This window comes from Eurosta solidaginis, chromosome 2 (assembly GCF_040869045.1).
Source record: "Eurosta solidaginis isolate ZX-2024a chromosome 2, ASM4086904v1, whole genome shotgun sequence".
Lineage (NCBI taxonomy): Eukaryota > Metazoa > Arthropoda > Insecta > Diptera > Tephritidae > Eurosta > Eurosta solidaginis.
In genome coordinates this window covers 293,342,607-293,360,576 of record NC_090320.1, presented here as the reverse complement: position 1 = coordinate 293,360,576, position 17,970 = coordinate 293,342,607, and the positions used below count along the sequence as shown (strand labels likewise).

General features: G+C 36.3%; 1 protein-coding gene across 5 annotated transcripts in view; it reads left to right on the top strand.

Moving 5' to 3' along the window:
* The window catches only part of for (cGMP-dependent protein kinase for), a 319,267-nt gene that overhangs the window by 92,287 nt on the left and 209,010 nt on the right, over window positions 1–17,970 (top strand). Inside the window, exon 1 of one of the 5 annotated variants that reach the window (XM_067768571.1) lies at window positions 14,255–17,554. The exons of the other annotated variants lie outside the window; for them this stretch is intronic. The gene's annotated coding sequence lies outside the window, so the exon portion shown is untranslated. Of the gene's footprint in view, window positions 1–14,254; window positions 17,555–17,970 lie in introns of those variants that run through there. 5 annotated transcript variants of the gene reach the window in all.

The window sequence follows — 17,970 nt, the reverse complement described above, 5'->3', positions numbered from 1 at the left end:
AACGATATTCCGAAAAGGCGTCCACCTATAGAACTAAGGCCCACTCCCTTTTAAAACACTTATTAACACCTTTCATTTGATACCCATATCGTACAAACGCATTCTAGAGTCACCCCTGGTCCACCTTTATGGCGATATCTCGAAAAGGCATCCACCTATAGAACTAAGGCCCACTCCCTTTTAAAATACTCATTAACACCTTTCATTTGATACCCATATCGTACAAACAAATTCTAGAGTCACCCCTGGTCCACCTTTATGGCGATATCTGGAAAAGCGTCCACCTATAGAACTAAGGCCCACGCTCTTTTAAAATACTCATTAACACCTTTCATTTGATACCCATATCGTACAAACAAATTCTAGAGTCACCCCTGGTCCACCTTTATGGCGATATCTGGAAAAGCGTCCACCTATAGAACTAAGGCCCACGCCCTTTTAAAATACTCATTAACACCTTTCATTTGATACCCATATCGTACAAACAAATTCTAGAGTCACCCCTGGTCCACCTTTATGGCGATATCTCGAAAAGGCGTCCACCTATAGAACTAAGGCCCACTCCCTTTTAAAATACTCATTAACACCTTTCATTTGATACCCATATCGTACAAACGCATTCTAGAGTCACCCCTGGTCCACGTTTATGGCGGTGGACTCCTTCCACCCATAGAACTAAGGCCCACTCCCTATTAAAACACTTATTAACACCTTTCGTTTGATACCCATATTGTACAAAAGCATTCTAGAGTCAACACTGGTCCACTTTTATAACGATATTCCGAAAAGGCGTCCACCTATAGAACTAAGGCCCACTCCCTTTTAAAACACTTATTAACACCTTTCATTTGATACCCATATCGTACAAACGCATTCTAGAGTCACCCCTGGTCCACCTTTATGGCGATATCTCGAAAGGGCATCCACCTATAGAACCAAGGCCCACTCCCTTTTAAAATACTCATTAACACCTTTCATTTGATACCCATATCGTACAAACAAATTCTAGAGTCACCCCTGGTCCACCTTTATGGCGATATCTGGAAAAGCGTCCACCTATAGAACTAAGGCCCACGCTCTTTTAAAATACTCATAACACCTTTCATTTGATACCCATATCGTACAAACGCATTCTAGAGTCACCCCTGGTCCACGTTTATGGCGATATCCCGAAAAGGCGTCCACCCATAGAACTAAGGCCCACTCCCTTTTAAAACACTTATTAACACCTTTCGTTTGATACCCATATTGTACAAAAGCATTCTAGAGTCAACACTGGTCCACTTTTATAACGATATTCCGAAAAGGCCTCCACCTATAGAACTAAGGCCCACTCCCTTTTAAAATACTCATTAACACCTTTCATTTGATACCAATATCGTACAAACGCATTCTAGAGTCACCCCTGGTCCACGTTTATGGCGATATCCCGAAAAGGCGTCCACCCATAGAACTAAGGCCCACTCCCTTTTAAAACACTTATTAACACCTTTCGTTTGATACCCATATTGTACAAAAGCATTCTAGAATCAACCCTGGTCCACTTTTATAACGATATTCCGAAAAGGCGTCCACCTATAGAACTAAGGCCCACTCCCTTTTAAAATACTCATTAACACCTTTCATTTGATACCAATATCGTACAAACGCATTCTAGAGTCACCCCTGGTCCACGTTTATGGCGATATCCCGAAAAGGCGTCCACCCATAGAACTAAGGCCCACTCCCTTTTAAAACACTTATTAACACCTTTCGTTTGATACCCATATTGTACAAAAGCATTCTAGAGTCAACACTGGTCCACTTTTATAACGATATTCCGAAAAGGCCTCCACCTATAGAACTAAGGCCCACTCCCTTTTAAAATACTCATTAACACCTTTCATTTGATACCAATATCGTACAAACGCATTCTAGAGTCACCCCTGGTCCATGTTTATGGCGATATCCCGAAAAGGCGTCCACCCATAGAACTAAGGCCCACTCCCTTTTAAAACACTTATTAACACCTTTCGTTTGATACCCATATTGTACAAAAGCATTCTAGAGTCAACACTGGTCCACTTTTATAACGATATTCCGAAAAGGCCTCCACCTATAGAACTAAGGCCCACTCCCTTTTAAAACACTTATTAACACCTTTCATTTGATACCCATATCGTACAAACGCATTCTAGAGTCACCCCTGGTCCACCTTTATGGCGATATCTCGAAAGGGCATCCACCTATAGAACCAAGGCCCACTCCCTTTTAAAATACTCATTAACACCTTTCATTTGATACCAATATCGTACAAACGCATTCTAGAGTCACCCCTGGTCCACGTTTATGGCGATATCCCGAAAAGGCGTCCACCCATAGAACTAAGGCCCACTCCCTTTTAAAACACTTATTAACACCTTTCGTTTGATACCCATATTGTACAAAAGCATTCTAGAGTCAACACTGGTCCACTTTTATAACGATATTCCGAAAAGGCGTCCACCTATAGAACTAAGGCCCACTCCCTTTTAAAACACTTATTAACACCTTTCATTTGATACCCATATCGTACAAACGCATTCTAGAGTCACCCCTGGTCCACCTTTATGGCGATATCTCGAAAGGGCATCCACCTATAGAACCAAGGCCCACTCCCTTTTAAAATACTCATTAACACCTTTCATTTGATACCCATATCGTACAAACAAATTCTAGAGTCACCCCTGGTCCACCTTTATGGCGATATCTGGAAAAGCGTCCACCTATAGAACTAAGGCCCACGCTCTTTTAAAATACTCATAACACCTTTCATTTGATACCCATATCGTACAAACGCATTCTAGAGTCACCCCTGGTCCACGTTTATGGCGATATCCCGAAAAGGCGTCCACCCATAGAACTAAGGCCCACTCCCTTTTAAAACACTTATTAACACCTTTCGTTTGATACCCATATTGTACAAAAGCATTCTAGAGTCAACACTGGTCCACTTTTATAACGATAATCCGAAAAGGCCTCCACCTATAGAACTAAGGCCCACTCCCTTTTAAAATACTCATTAACACCTTTCATTTGATACCAATATCGTACAAACGCATTCTAGAGTCACCCCTGGTCCACGTTTATGGCGATATCCCGAAAAGGCGTCCACCCATAGAACTAAGGCCCACTCCCTTTTAAAACACTTATTAACACCTTTCGTTTGATACCCATATTGTACAAAAGCATTCTAGAATCAACCCTGGTCCACTTTTATAACGATATTCCGAAAAGGCGTCCACCTATAGAACTAAGGCCCACTCCCTTTTAAAATACTCATTAACACCTTTCATTTGATACCAATATCGTACAAACGCATTCTAGAGTCACCCCTGGTCCACGTTTATGGCGATATCCCGAAAAGGCGTCCACCCATAGAACTAAGGCCCACTCCCTTTTAAAACACTTATTAACACCTTTCGTTTGATACCCATATTGTACAAAAGCATTCTAGAGTCAACACTGGTCCACTTTTATAACGATATTCCGAAAAGGCCTCCACCTATAGAACTAAGGCCCACTCCCTTTTAAAATACTCATTAACACCTTTCATTTGATACCAATATCGTACAAACGCATTCTAGAGTCACCCCTGGTCCACGTTTATGGCGATATCCCGAAAAGGCGTCCACCCATAGAACTAAGGCCCACTCCCTTTTAAAACACTTATTAACACCTTTCGTTTGATACCCATATTGTACAAAAGCATTCTAGAGTCAACACTGGTCCACTTTTATAACGATATTCCGAAAAGGCCTCCACCTATAGAACTAAGGCCCACTCCCTTTTAAAATACTCATTAACACCTTTCATTTGATACCAATATCGTACAAACAAATTCTAGAGTCACCCCTGATCCACCTTTATGGCGATATCTGGAAAAGGCGTCCACCCATAGAACTAAGGCCCACTCCCTTTTAAAACACTTATTAACACCTTTCGTTTGATACCCATATTGTACAAAAGTATTCTAGAGTCAACCCTGGTCCACTTTTATAACGATATTCCGAAAAGGCGTCCACCTATAGAACTTAGGCCCACTACCTTTTAAAATTATCATTAACACATTTCATTTGATACCCATATCGTACAAACAAATTCTAGAGTCAGGCCTGGTCCACCTTTATGGCGATATCCGTAAATGGCGTCCATCTATAGAACTATGGCCCACTTCCATTTGATACACATGTCACACAAACACATTCCAGGGTTACCCTAGGTTCTTTTTACAACATGGTGATTTTCCTTACTTTGTCTCCACAGCTCTCAACTGAGTATGTAATGTTCGGTTACACCCGAACTTAGCCTTCCTTACTTGTTTATTTTATATTTATCTTAAAAATCGTTTAGGTATGTACATCTGTTCACTATATATTTCTTATCTTATACATCCGATTATTTGGAGATTACGAACGGGATAAGATTATTGTTCAGCCCCATTCATGAAAGATATGAAGTCTTCGGCACAGTCGAAGACAGTCCCGTCCTTACTTGTTTTACATTGAAAAATGTTAATCCGACAAAAAAAAGTGCGCACCATGACAGGAAATGTGGGGTGAAGCGTTGTTGGAATGCAAATTTTATAAAAAAAAAAAAAACAATTATTCACGTAACAATAGAGCGACTAACGCCGAGGGCGTTGACAACAAAAAAAAAAAAAAAAACAAGTAAGGAAGGCTAAGTTCGGGTGTAACCGAACATTACATACTCAGCTGCCAAATTACAGCTTGCAAAACTTTTAAATTACCTTCTTTTAAAAGTAGGCTGTGCCACGCCCATTGTCCAAAACTTTACCAATTTTCTATTCCGCGTCGTAAGCTCAACTCACCTACCAAGTTTCATCGCTTTATCCGTCTTTGGTAAAGAATTATCGCGCTTTTTCGGTTTTTCGAAATTTTCGATATCAAAAGAGTGGGAGTGGTTATAGTCCGATTTCGTTCATTTTAAATAGCGATCTGAGATGAGTACCCAGGAATTTAAATACCAAATTTCATTAAGATACCTCAAAATTTACTCAAGTTATCGTATTTACGGACAGACGGACGGACATGACTAAATGAATTTCTTCTTTCGCCCAGATTATTTTGATATATAGAAGTCTATATCTATCTCGATTCATTTATTCCATTACGGGGTACCGTTATGTACTCTGTGAGCTCTGATCAGCTGAGTATAAAAACACTTGAACAGTTGAGTCAATAAAAAAGCAATAATGCGATCGGTGATCAAAATAAAAAAGCCGGTCACCGGCGGTATTTACCCACTTCCAGTGTTGCATCAAATGTCAAGTGTTTTGATGTTGACAGCTATGTGCTGGTGTGCGAGTGTATGTGTATGGTCGAGTGAAGAATATATCACCATATTAAATGACAGTACTAGAATATGATGACTGAATATTTGTATGATCAAATGCCACCTACTCGTATGTATATCAGTTTGTTGTATTTGTGCCTATGTTTTACTCATGCCAATTCAGTAATAACACATATCATATGCACAATTGAAAAGTTATTGAGTAATTTGGCCATATTACGTGGATGGCTGAGTGACTGGCTACCGCTTACGAATGCTGCATACAATTGCTTGTTGATCTTGGCCATTAATTGATATGCAAGTACAATCAAACACCGCGATTTTTTGATATACACGTTTAATGTATCAGAATTTCAACAGTTGTGTCTATAAAAATTGTAGTGTGGGTATAACTTTTCGATAACGGATGTTTGAAAGCGCAGACGTTTGTGTATTTTTGTGACTCGATAATGCTAGTACAGCTGGACGCATTAAAATTAAATTTGGGACGCAGATAGCATGGATGGATCTGCTGGAAAAAGTCTGAGTAGCTCACGAAAAGTGGGCAGTGCCGTCACCTCCCCACTGGGAAAATTTTTCTTAATCCCTATAACTTTGAGACTATTTGAGTAACTTCAATAATATTTGGTTAAATTGGCGATCAAAGTAATTGGGGAGAAGTATGCAATGTTGACGCTTCTGCCCCTAGCAACAGTGTTTCGATCTTTGTAAAACTGAATCTCTTTCTTTGTTTAGACCAATTAATTTTGGTATATGCGTATATAGTTAGATCAAAGTCTAAGCAATGTCGGAAGGGTCCCACCCACGCCTGAGGTCGGCATAACGTGCGGTCTATTTGAGCAAACAGTAATTGTAGAAGATTGACTTTTGAAACCCTCTCATCATTTATGTTTTTGGGACTATGTTGCGATCATTATGAAAGGCCTATTCGGACTACATATTTTAGGAACATTTTAGGGAAATTTCGAGATTATTTCGGGATCATCTTTGGGTAGTATTCCGGGCTGTCATGGAATCCAATTGTTGTCGGAATCGGATTTAAAAACGACAAAATAATTACATTGGTGTCATGAAATCCAATGTTATCGGTTTAATGTTCGAATTGGAATTAGTGTCGGTTTTAGGTGTCAGATGTGTAGAATCCGATAATATCAATTTTGCTATCGGAAACAATCCAACCAGTTAAATGATGTTGGATTTAATTTTTTCCTAGTTGTATTTCTCTTGCAGTTGAGTATTTTCTAAAAATGTAAGTAAATAAAGGTTTATTTTATAAAACTAAATGTAAATTTACATATATTTTCATTCTTAATAGGGAAAACATAAAAACTCAATGCAAAAGAGTATTTTGACTGAATTTCTGGAGAAACATCCAGATATTGCGAAGGGCTTCACGAAGCACATCATCTAAAATCGCTGACACCGTGCTTCTACTTACACTCATGCTTGCTAACTGATCTTTGATAGGGTCCTTCAGCTAAAAATCGTAACGTAGCTGCTAGTTGCAGCACTGGCTGAACTTTCGAGCGAGTTAAGCGTCCTTCAATGGTGTCCAATACCATTCGGAAAGCCTCTTTGTTTATGCGATAGTATGCAATGTAACTGCAAATACACTATAAATATTTAGAAACCCACAATAAGAAATATTTTTAATTACGCTGTATCTGGAAACTCAAATGGATTGCTGCGATCTCTCAAAATTTTCCTTTTGATCTTCTCGCAACTTTCTTCTTCCAATAATATAATTGCTACAACTGCTGATGCCATTTTGATGCCAATAAATTTGTTTATTTCTGTTTAAGTGCACAAAACAACTATTTTTATAAAATTTTGCCAAAAAAATGAGCATCAAAATTGCCGGTGCACCGCAAAACAGCTGATTCGAACATCGCTTTATTTTCATTCGAAAAGAGCAAAACCAATACGATTTTATGACACTAATTTAAATCAATATAGGTTTGTAATTCCGACAAAACGCAAAACCGACTTGGATTCCATGACAGACCTGATTATCTGCGAATTGTTTGTAATTTCATATTGCGGCTATTTTTGGATCTTTTCGGGACTGCTTCGGTAATGCTTTATAGGCTTTTATAAAGGAATGTTAAATATGGAACTCGATGATCTCTCATCAAGGATTATGGGCATAATACATTCTGCATTGTTTACACTTCAATCTTAATCTACAATGCGATCCTAGCACCCAGTGCCCAACGTTTGCAAGATTGGGTGGCAAGCACAAACATTTTCCGATCATTCAGTTTTGGATATGATATATGTGCTTGTTTTTACGCGAGCCATTTTCGGTACGTAATGCGGCAGTGGAAGCTTGCATAGTCCTCCAATATGGTGTTCGATCTGGAAAAAGAATAAGAAAAAAGTTGTTTCAATCTTGGTGTGAGTATTATGCAGTGCTCCAACTACGTATTTTGAAAGTTTTAAAGAAAACAAGTCTAAAATTATTGCTTTGCCTTAGTAAAATCTAAGTGGGTCTCGCGGTCACATGTATGTCTATAACTCAGATACTCTGATATTTTAAAGTGATTAATACAATATATTAAAGGAATCACTAAATTACCAAAGTTTTTAGTGTCCTTTGTCTTTACCTTCACAATTAGCGTCCATAAGGTGATGATTAAAGTCTCATAGCCGAGGAATTGAGCTCCACGTGCTCTTAAATGTTAAATATTTGAAAATGCGATATTTGAGATATATTCTGATGACACGCCTTACATTCAAGGACTTAGAATCGTTGCTATAAAGCGAATAGCTATTATCTGCCCATTTCTCGCCTTTTATGGTGCTTCTAACATTTAACGCAGCGAGGATTGCTATTCTTACTATCCTTACCAATACTTAGGTGGAGCACAAATTATTGATAAGCGTGTATTTGAACAAGATGCAGCAGTCAGATAAACATGGCAATTTCTATTAAACTATCGGTGCAAGACTGTGATTTATCAGGCGCTGTGACCAAACCGGTATGGAATTTGGTCCTGGTTTGCGGCCATCATTTGTGTACCTAAGGTGTCAAAGAGAAATGTTTGGCTTACAATTTTATGAAAGCCCACAAATTGAAAATAAATCTTGTATCGGAGCATAAGACTGGATTTTGGGTGAATTATGCTAAGTAAATAAAATATTCTAGACCAGACTCGGATTTCATCGAAACATTCTACGCTTTAACACAATAATATTTTAGGGTGCCTCCTGCAAGATCTGCGGTTAAAATCCATAAGCTCCCTTGTGCTCAAAACTATTTAACAACTATACTTTTAATTTTCGATTCCATCCAGCACCTGTTTTATATGAAGAAAGACTTTAAAATTATTCACCCCATATAAACACTTATCTTCTGAGATTTTCGAAAATTGAAAACTAAATCTTTTCGGCACCCTGCATATAGTTAATTTTGATTTATCTATTTCGGACGGTGCTATACCGATTATAAATTACTATTTTCATTCTGCTTACAAGCCATTTTAAAAGGGCAACGTTTTGATATTTGTAAAATTTTTTACAAAAATTTTGGAAATAGAATAGAAAAAGTCGTTATAATCAGTTATGAACGCAAGAATTTGTCATAAATTGTCAAATTTTTTCACTTAAACTATGCTAACTAGGTTTTTAAGTTGACAAACTGAGAGCCACATCTTCCAGTTGTCATAATAAAAATTGGATAAAATACAACAGCTGCTTTTTATTTCAAACAAAATTTGAATCTTTTCACTGGTAGTCGTATCAACAGATATCTTCTTCACATTTTTTTTTTTTAAATTCTGTAAATAAATAATTGTGAAGTTTTTACGTAATCTAAATCCATGTTCGACAAAGAACAGATAACAAACACAGTTGCATTTTTATTGAACACAAGTGTAGGCACGAGGCGTATACATGTAAAAGTTTAATTTGATTGATTTCACAGTAAGTATGTGTGTAGGTGAGCAACCGCATTCAACTCTCTCATTTTCTACCGCTTTTAATTATTTGCTTTTATCAGCATTTCTTTTGTGTAGCAAGACGCTTATCAAAATCAGCTGTTTATGTCAAAAAAGAGAAATGCGAATGGCAACAAAAATAATAATGAAAGAAAGCGCCAAAGCAAAGGCGGCTAAAAATGAGCGCCAAATATATGGTGAGGCGCAAAGAAAAGAAAATAAGAAAAAAGTTCTCGATGTAAACAATAAGAGATTAATGGGTAAGACCGTACAGAATCACTGAATACCGCGCAATTGCTTGCTTATACATACATAACTTCGAAAAAAATTTTTTTGTTAACTCTAAAGCACATTAGCAAAAGAAAAGATTTGTTTTTACCCAAAATAGATACTTTAATGAGCTCAGGCATTCAGTAAATTTTTAGCTTCCTTCATTGCTGAAATTTCTAACCGCGACATGTAGAGCATTGAAAATATTAGTGAGCTTTTAAAAAAAGAATTTTTTTGACCATATCTGAATGATATTGGCTATTTTTCGAAAACGCCTTATATCAACCGAATTTTGAGAAAGAGCATCCCTTATTCAAATTCAACTGCCGATTGAGGTTCCGATAAGGCGTGGGTATAAAGAAGTTCAAGGCTAACCGTTCTGAGTCGGCATTTAAGTACCATCCCGTCAACTAGCCAATAAGAGGTCTGAAGGATTTGACTATCTAAGATAACTTTTCACATCAGATTTGAGTCCGAACCGCCGAGCAACACTGCAGACATTCGCGAGATGGGAATCTAAATCGGAATATTATTTTTTTACCGATTTCGTTCCTGAACTGGTTTTATCACTTTAAAAGACCCAGTGTATGACACATTTATTTGACTTCTGTTTAAAATTCTTCCTTTCCTTCAATTCCAAACATCGATTTTACATTCAATATCTTAAATATCAGAGTAGCTGAACGCTATGATGAAAATTAGACATGAAATTAGTCCAAGTTGAAAAATGTTTGTAAAACACAAAGATAAAAGACATTTAATGTAAAAAAGTAGGTTCTGTACTGTTGGCAAGAATATTTGACCTTTATACTGTTTTCACACAGAAACTTAATGATCTCATTTCACCTGCTAATGAAATCGTAAATTTTTTGCTTTCACACAGAAGTAACTGCTCGATTAGTATGAAGGATGAGACAGACAATCAAGGCGGAACGATACAAGGTAGGAGCATGGTGACATACCTACAAACAAAAAAAATTCCATGTACTTGTAAATTCGATGGACAAATGTCAAAATCGTACTACGCCGGTAGTTGATGTATCAAATCAAATAAAAAAGGTTATAATCAGCTGTTCGATGCGGCCACCTTGTATCGTTCCGCCATGCAGACGATGACATTTGCTTTGAAAACTAAGAAACGGAAACGGAAGCGGAACGCTGCCAACAGAGTTGCATTGTGCTTTTGACTTCATTAGGCATTCGATTAGCTACTAATGAAATAATAATAGATTCGAATTTTGTAGGGAAGATTGAGCTCAATAAGCGTCTTAATGTAGAAAATTGCCTTTATTATTCAATAAGCCGTCTGTGTGAAATTAGTATTAGAATTTTTTTTAAATTATTCCACAGTTCGTAGAACCAACTAAGAGCTTATTAATACTAACAACAAACGTATGTGCTTAATAAAGAGAAGTATGTACCTACTTACGCACACATATACTGCTTGAAAACTTATTTATATCCATGCACATGTATAGTGGTGGCAAACCGTCGATGATATTATAGAAATCGATCTTTTTTTTCTAATGCCGACCGTTTTCTTAATACGTTGATAGCGATATGTTCATAATCTAAAATATCGTCATAACACACTAAACAAATTTCTTAAAAACGAGGAAAATAACTATAAAAAAAAAGAAAAAATGGTGTATGATATATCCTTCCCTAAATGCGGGCGAGCAGTTTTCTTACAAATTAAAACTATTTTTTTTCTTGCTTATTGGAATATTTTTTTTAAAAATGGATAAAATCGTATAAAAAAATTTAAAAGTGAAATTGATGCTACACCTTACGATCGAGTGCTCTTATTCACTGCGCTAACCCGTACATGTTAATATTGTGAGAAATATTCAATAAGTGCCCTTGATTAAAAAAAATAAAAAATAAAAATTTACCCCAAATTATTGAAAAGTTGTTTACAAAAATTACAAATTCTTACTCATTAAATGAGAATTTGCCTCAACCTAAAGAAAAATCTTAAGGCATTGTTTACCTCATTTTAGGTTTTTTCCCGAGTGCCCTTCCATAACTGTATTCGTTCAGTGGATCTTTCAATTCAGTGTACAAAAAATTTAAAAGGGAATGAAGCCTCCTAACTTCTGGTGAAATTGGTTCTTGAATAATTTTATTAATTTGGTTTTTTTCTAAAGCTTCAAAATTTTTTCTGTTAGCTTAAAAAAATTCAATAGAAAAGCAAAAACAACTAAGCAACTTGCTTAAAAAAAAAACCGCCCAGTATGACTATCGATATAATATATCAATAATAATATCATCGGTTACTGTCAATATTAGCTATCGGTAGTTGGTCATCACTCTTTGGTTTAAAGGAAACTTTTATTATTGTGCAGCTTTAGCTGAATAAGCTTTGTGTGCTTTTCCACTTGACAGCTTTTCTGTTTATTGGCATGCATTGTGTGTTTGTTAAGCTTGATTGAAAAGCAAATTGTTTACATCTACATATAGCATGTGTATGTGTATTATATACCGCTCAATAGCAAGAAGTGTAAGCTTTTATTTTGCAAAAAACAAATGCATTTTGCATGAGGGGACCTTGCCAGATTTGTCAAGCGTAACGAAATTACTGATTATTTCAGTGTATAAAAGGCACACAAAAAATGAACAAGGGGTACATTGGGATGGTTCTTATAAATCAAACAAAAGATATTTTCCAGTCCCACCCCTTCAAACGGTGATACGAAGGTCAGAACTATCACATATAAATTCTGGTTACAGACGGTTAAGGGCTGTCGTATACGATTCGAGGTCCGTAGGGCCGTCTCGACATTCAGTGTCCACTAGATTAGTTCTATATATATGATAAATGGTTCAAAAAGGTGTCCACACGGCAGCCACTGGCGTTCAAAGTTATTCACTACTTGTTCTGTATTAATTCGAAATTCTTTTGGCAGCCGCATGTCAGAAAACCGTAAAGTACCAAATAAGTACTAGTTCAATTGTAACAAGGTTTTCTCTAGTTCAAAAATCGGCAGACAGAACTAGATCTAAACTGTAAATATTTCCATTAGCTCAAAACTACCAAAATAGTAGCAATAAACGAAATAGATCTGTACTAACGATGTTTTTGCTAGTTGGGAACTATCGATGAAGGAACTAGTGCTGAAGTGGAAGTTTGTATCTAGTTCGAAACTACAGAAAAGGTTATACAGAGGCGACAATTTCCACCGCCTAGGCCCATCGCCATGTTAAATTCTACAGTTGAAGGCATGTAAAAGAGATAGAAGGCGAACTAGTAATGGTTCTGAATGCATTACAAGCGCACTAGTTTTGAAGTAGAGATTTTCCCTTCAAGGAAGATATAGAATGCAGTTGTTGAGCTGCAAGCTTTTTTGCTTGAGAAAACATTGGCTCTGTATCAAGCTTCTCGCTCAAAGTAACGTATTGACGGTTCTTAATAAATTATCTTTGCTACAGCTTCTCCATACATTCTCTTGCAACCAATAACTTCAAGAAATCAAAATTTTCTTAACAATTTAGTCTCTTTGTGCTTGTTGGTTGGTGTTCTCTTTTGTAATTTTGGTCAGATTTCGATGGATTTCATATAAAATTTAGAGAAATAATTTAGTTTAGCTTATTTCTTTACTGGGTTCAAAATGAACTTACATCGAGTGAGGTGGTTCGACTCCGTGTTAAGATAGTATGAGAGAAAAAATCTCAAAATTGCGACTAAATATTTTTATTTTAGAATCGAAAAGAATTGAGTTGGAAAACGTGCCGCGCTGTTTCGTCCTATCATTATAATGATTAAAATATTTAAAAATCCTATACGCATATATACGCTTAAAGTTCGTTATTTAAACCAAACTAAATCCTTATTTAATTTCTTACAAAATTATTCGCGTCTATGTTTCATAGGAATATGTATATTGCGATAAAAATCACATCACACCAAAGATATAAATTTAAATATGATATCAGTCTTATTATAACGTGTGCCCATAAAACCATCGTCAAAAATAAATCAATGAAAGTGCATAATTACTAAATACACAAATAACTAAATATTATCAAGAAGACATTTTGCTAAAAATTCCACTTGAGATAAGAACCTTTACATGCCTTCATACATTCAAATTAAAGTCTGAAGTGAAGCGTGCGATGATATTGACAACAACGAATATCTAACGTAATAACACAGGTCACAAACGCAAAGCATTTCGAATCTAAAATATAATCGATTGAAGAATTTATTTTAAATTAAATATTTATTTTTTTTTTTTTTAATTTACATACTGCTTTGAGTGTACATATATGAACTATAGGTTAAAAAAAATTTACTAGGGCAGGTTGATAAAATTGGCCCTGTGAATTTGTTGTAAGTTATTGGGCAAGGAAAGTGTATAGTGGGAAACGTTAAAAGACGATGTGGAAATGAAATGATTGATTGTTATTGGAACAGTAAAAAGCCCTACCCCAAATGCATCTAAAGCTAATCTGTGTACAGATAGCGTTTGACCCGCGGTAGGTATGCTTACCGTAAGATGCGACTAAAATACCAAATCGATTCAAGGGGTTGTGTAGCGCAACCCTTTCAGGTTACCAGCGCAATATATAGCTTCTCCAAACCCAATTTTCAACCTCACCTATCCGTGGCGAATCCTGTTTCATTAACAGCCGAGGCTCTGGTGACCCCGAACTCCTCATGGATCTAGGAGGTGGGAGGGCGGCATGGCTTAGTAGGTCGCATGTGGTCATAACAAATCGTTCCAGAGATGTTCGGGCTTGGTACCGGAATGTACCGGATCTGCATTCCTCAAAGGACCACCAACATCGATAACATTCCACAAGGCTTTCAGGGAGTGTCCTTATCGCTACAACAACAACAACAAGACTTATACGAGTGCTTTTACTAGAAGATGGACACGCTCACTTGAAGTAAAGCTTAATATCTATCCCGCAAAACGATTGACATGTAAACAATTTAATGGTTAACGCGAAAAACTTTGTACTTGCCATTTTTTCCACAGTCATACTTCTTGCAGATTACCGTTGATTTTGCTCTCCATTGCCCAAATATCAATTCTTCCGGTGTCATATTTTCCACCATAAATAGTTTGGTGACAACTGAAAAAACAGTGTTGCATTCCTGGAAAACTTTGATTGGCTCCTACAAGAATTTCCCGGTCAGTCGTTCTATTGTAACTAAAAATATCAGTAGGCTGCAGTTCTTTTGAACTTTTCGGTGGACATCGAGTGATCCAAAGAGTTCGCGAACAAAATTTTTTTGGTAAAGTGGGCTAGAGAAAGGAAATGAAGAATAGCGAAAGTAAGGTAAACGGAACTGGAAAAGTGAATTGATACTGGAAAGCGAAAAGAAAGGTTGAAAAAATGAGAAGTCGGTAATGGAAAGGAAGTGAAAGGGGGAGAACAAAAAGAGACGGGATGTACGCAAGGAGTGAAAGGTGTTAAAAAGAAAGAACAGGAAAGAGATGGGAAGTTGAAAAGGAAGAATAAGAGGAAAATGAGCGGAAGAGAAGGGGTAAGAAAAATTTAGAATGTCGAGACAGAGGAGGGGAGAGAGGTGAGGGAGTACAGAGTGGTAGAGCAAGATAAAGGGAAAGGTTATTAAGAAGGTTAAGAGGTGGAGGGAGCGGAAAGGAAACGGGTAAGAGTTTAATAGCGGTAAAAGAGAAGTAAAAGAAGAAGGAGAATCAAAACTCACAGGGAAAGAAAATGAAGAGGAAGAATAGGAATAAGAGAAAAGAAAAAGGAGAGGAAGCGAAGGGGTAGATGAAGGAATAAAAGATTATGTGGAAGACGGAGGAGAAAGGAAGAGAAAGATAAAGAAAAAGTTAATTGAAGAGGAGGGAGAACGGGAAGGAGAAATAGAAAACGAAGAAAGAGGGTAAAGATAACGAAAAAAGGAAGGAGGATGATAAACGGAAGGAGACGGAAAAAAGAAAAAAGGGTAAAAGAAACGAAAATTGGAAGAGATAAAGATTAGAATACATAAAGAAAGGAAAGCAGAAAATGAACGATAAAAAGAGAAAGAGATGGAGGAAAAGGCTGCGGAAGAGGATGAGATAAAGAAATACAATAGGGAAGATAAAGAGAGAAAAGAGAAAAGATATAGCAAAAGAGAAAACGGTGTATGAATAAAGGGAGAAAGGGAAATTCGGGGATAGATAGACAGTAAAAGAAAGATAAAGAAAGAGGAAAGGAAAAAAGTGAGAAAAACACAAAAAAGAAGAGGGATAAGGAATGACATTATGATTTTAGTTTTTAATTTTACGCTTATTAAATTGCGTAATTTGCATAAAGTAAATATAAATCAACCCAAGGAAGAATGAAGTGCTTAAAGCCTAACGAAATAAGCTCAGTCGTTGAAAGTCAAATGCAATGCTGTACAACATCACATAAATGAGCAACAACTTACCACTGTGCCACACATAGTACGCTACACATCACAGCATTTTTAGAAGACACCAGAGCTTAATTTAAGCTTTTAAACTAAAGGCCGAGACACAATGAAGTTTTTCATAAAGATGCTTTCAACGCGAACATATGCATTCCAGTAACGATTTTGCGTTTGTAAATATGAAGTCACTTCAGACTTGGCAATTGAAGTTTCTTTCGCCTTGCTCATTCACATACAAAATTTCGCAAAGCGTTGATATAAACAATCTCTCTATACAAAAAAAAAAATACTTGATAACATATTTTGTGTCGTATTAATTTGTTATATTGCAGTTTTTAATTGTGAAAAATGTTAAAAAAGTTACCAACAAGTGGGAGAAATAATTTCACTTGTAAAGTGTGAACGCACCATTAGCCAAGGAAAATGTTAAATTCTTCTTCTTATGCTTTTATTGCAAAAAAAGTTGGAAGTTGGCTACTTTTCCATGTCAGATGGTGCCAAAGTCGCTCATCCTGCCGTTCTCCATAAATATACATGCAATCTACTCATTATGCTTATAATTGAGTTAAACGCATCTATATAAAAAACCGCTTATGTGACGGGGCCTTAAGCTCACAAGCAGCTGAGCTGAAGCTGGAGCGCCTTAATTGAGTCTGGATGATTGGGGATATGAGCAAGTGAAAGAAAAGTCAAGAAAGTGAACGCGAAATGAAAATAATAGGCAACAAGTTGCTTCTATTGGTGAAGCAATGATTAAACGATCACAACAACAGTTACACAAACAGTTATAAACACATACATACACAAGTATGTATTTATAACAGTTGCTCCCTGCTTTCGATAACTTTCACACAGAGCGTCGCCACACAACACGTTTTGCCAGCGATAGCTGCAACAACTGAATGAACACGTTTCATATGGGCTCTCAGCCCCCATCTCCAGCATTTAACCAAACAGTTCGCTTCCAGCACTCTACAAGCGCGTATCGATTCATTTAAAATTTATATCTTACTTAATTGCCACAATTTTTGTTTGTGTTTAACGCGCCGACGCAACCTACAAATTGTATTCTTAAGAACAAAAAAAAAAAAAAAAAACAATTTAAAACAAATTAAATTACTTATTGACGTACTTAAGTACTTATAAGCTTGTGTACTTAGTTGCTTACATATATGTTTATGTGCTAAATGTGTGCAAGTAGGTTTTACTTAATTTATCATAAGTGATTTATGCATTTTTGGAATATAATTCCAATTATAAAAAAAATTACGTGATTTCACAATATTAAAAAAAAAAAATAATGTAAATAAACTTATTTGTGGTAATTAATTTTTAAAGTTGTACTTATTCAAGTTGCGGAAAAAGAAATATTCAATAAGTTAAACGCACAAACCGCAAAGTGAAAAGCAAAAGCAAATGCAAATTTGATAAATACAAGCTTTTATTTAAATTTCTTATAAATAATAAAAGCGAATATAACAAATATTCATAAACATATTTGAACAGTATTTCCTAGTTAGCCCATGCAAGGGGCGTACACGCCATTGCTGGCCTAAAGTGCTTAAATACTATAGCAACAACAAAGCAAAAAGTAAACAAAACAACGGTCGTGACAAAAAAGGGGTCTATTACAAAGGTATATACTTTGGTTTATTTTTGGCACCTAAATGATAAGCTTTGAATGATACGAAAGTCGTATGTTGACTTCTTTTTACTTCCAAACTTAAGAAATTTCTCTTAAATCAGTAATAGAACAAGCATGTTAATGTAAGGGCTTGAAAATCAGAAACTAGTTTAACACAAGACTAATAAAGTACAAGGTTGAGTGATGTGCTTTATTAAGAAAAAAACAGCCGGCACTTTTTTTGCGATTGCGCCTATTTCACTGTTCTAAACAGACAAAAAATATTTTAAGATTAGTACAAAACGCGCTCAAGGCCTAAACAATGATTTTTCCGTTATTATTGCTACAAAAAAAAAAAAAAAAAAATGTGTGTAAAAACCGCATTTTGTGGTGCTGTTCTATATAAAACCCAACACAGCGCGAATTTC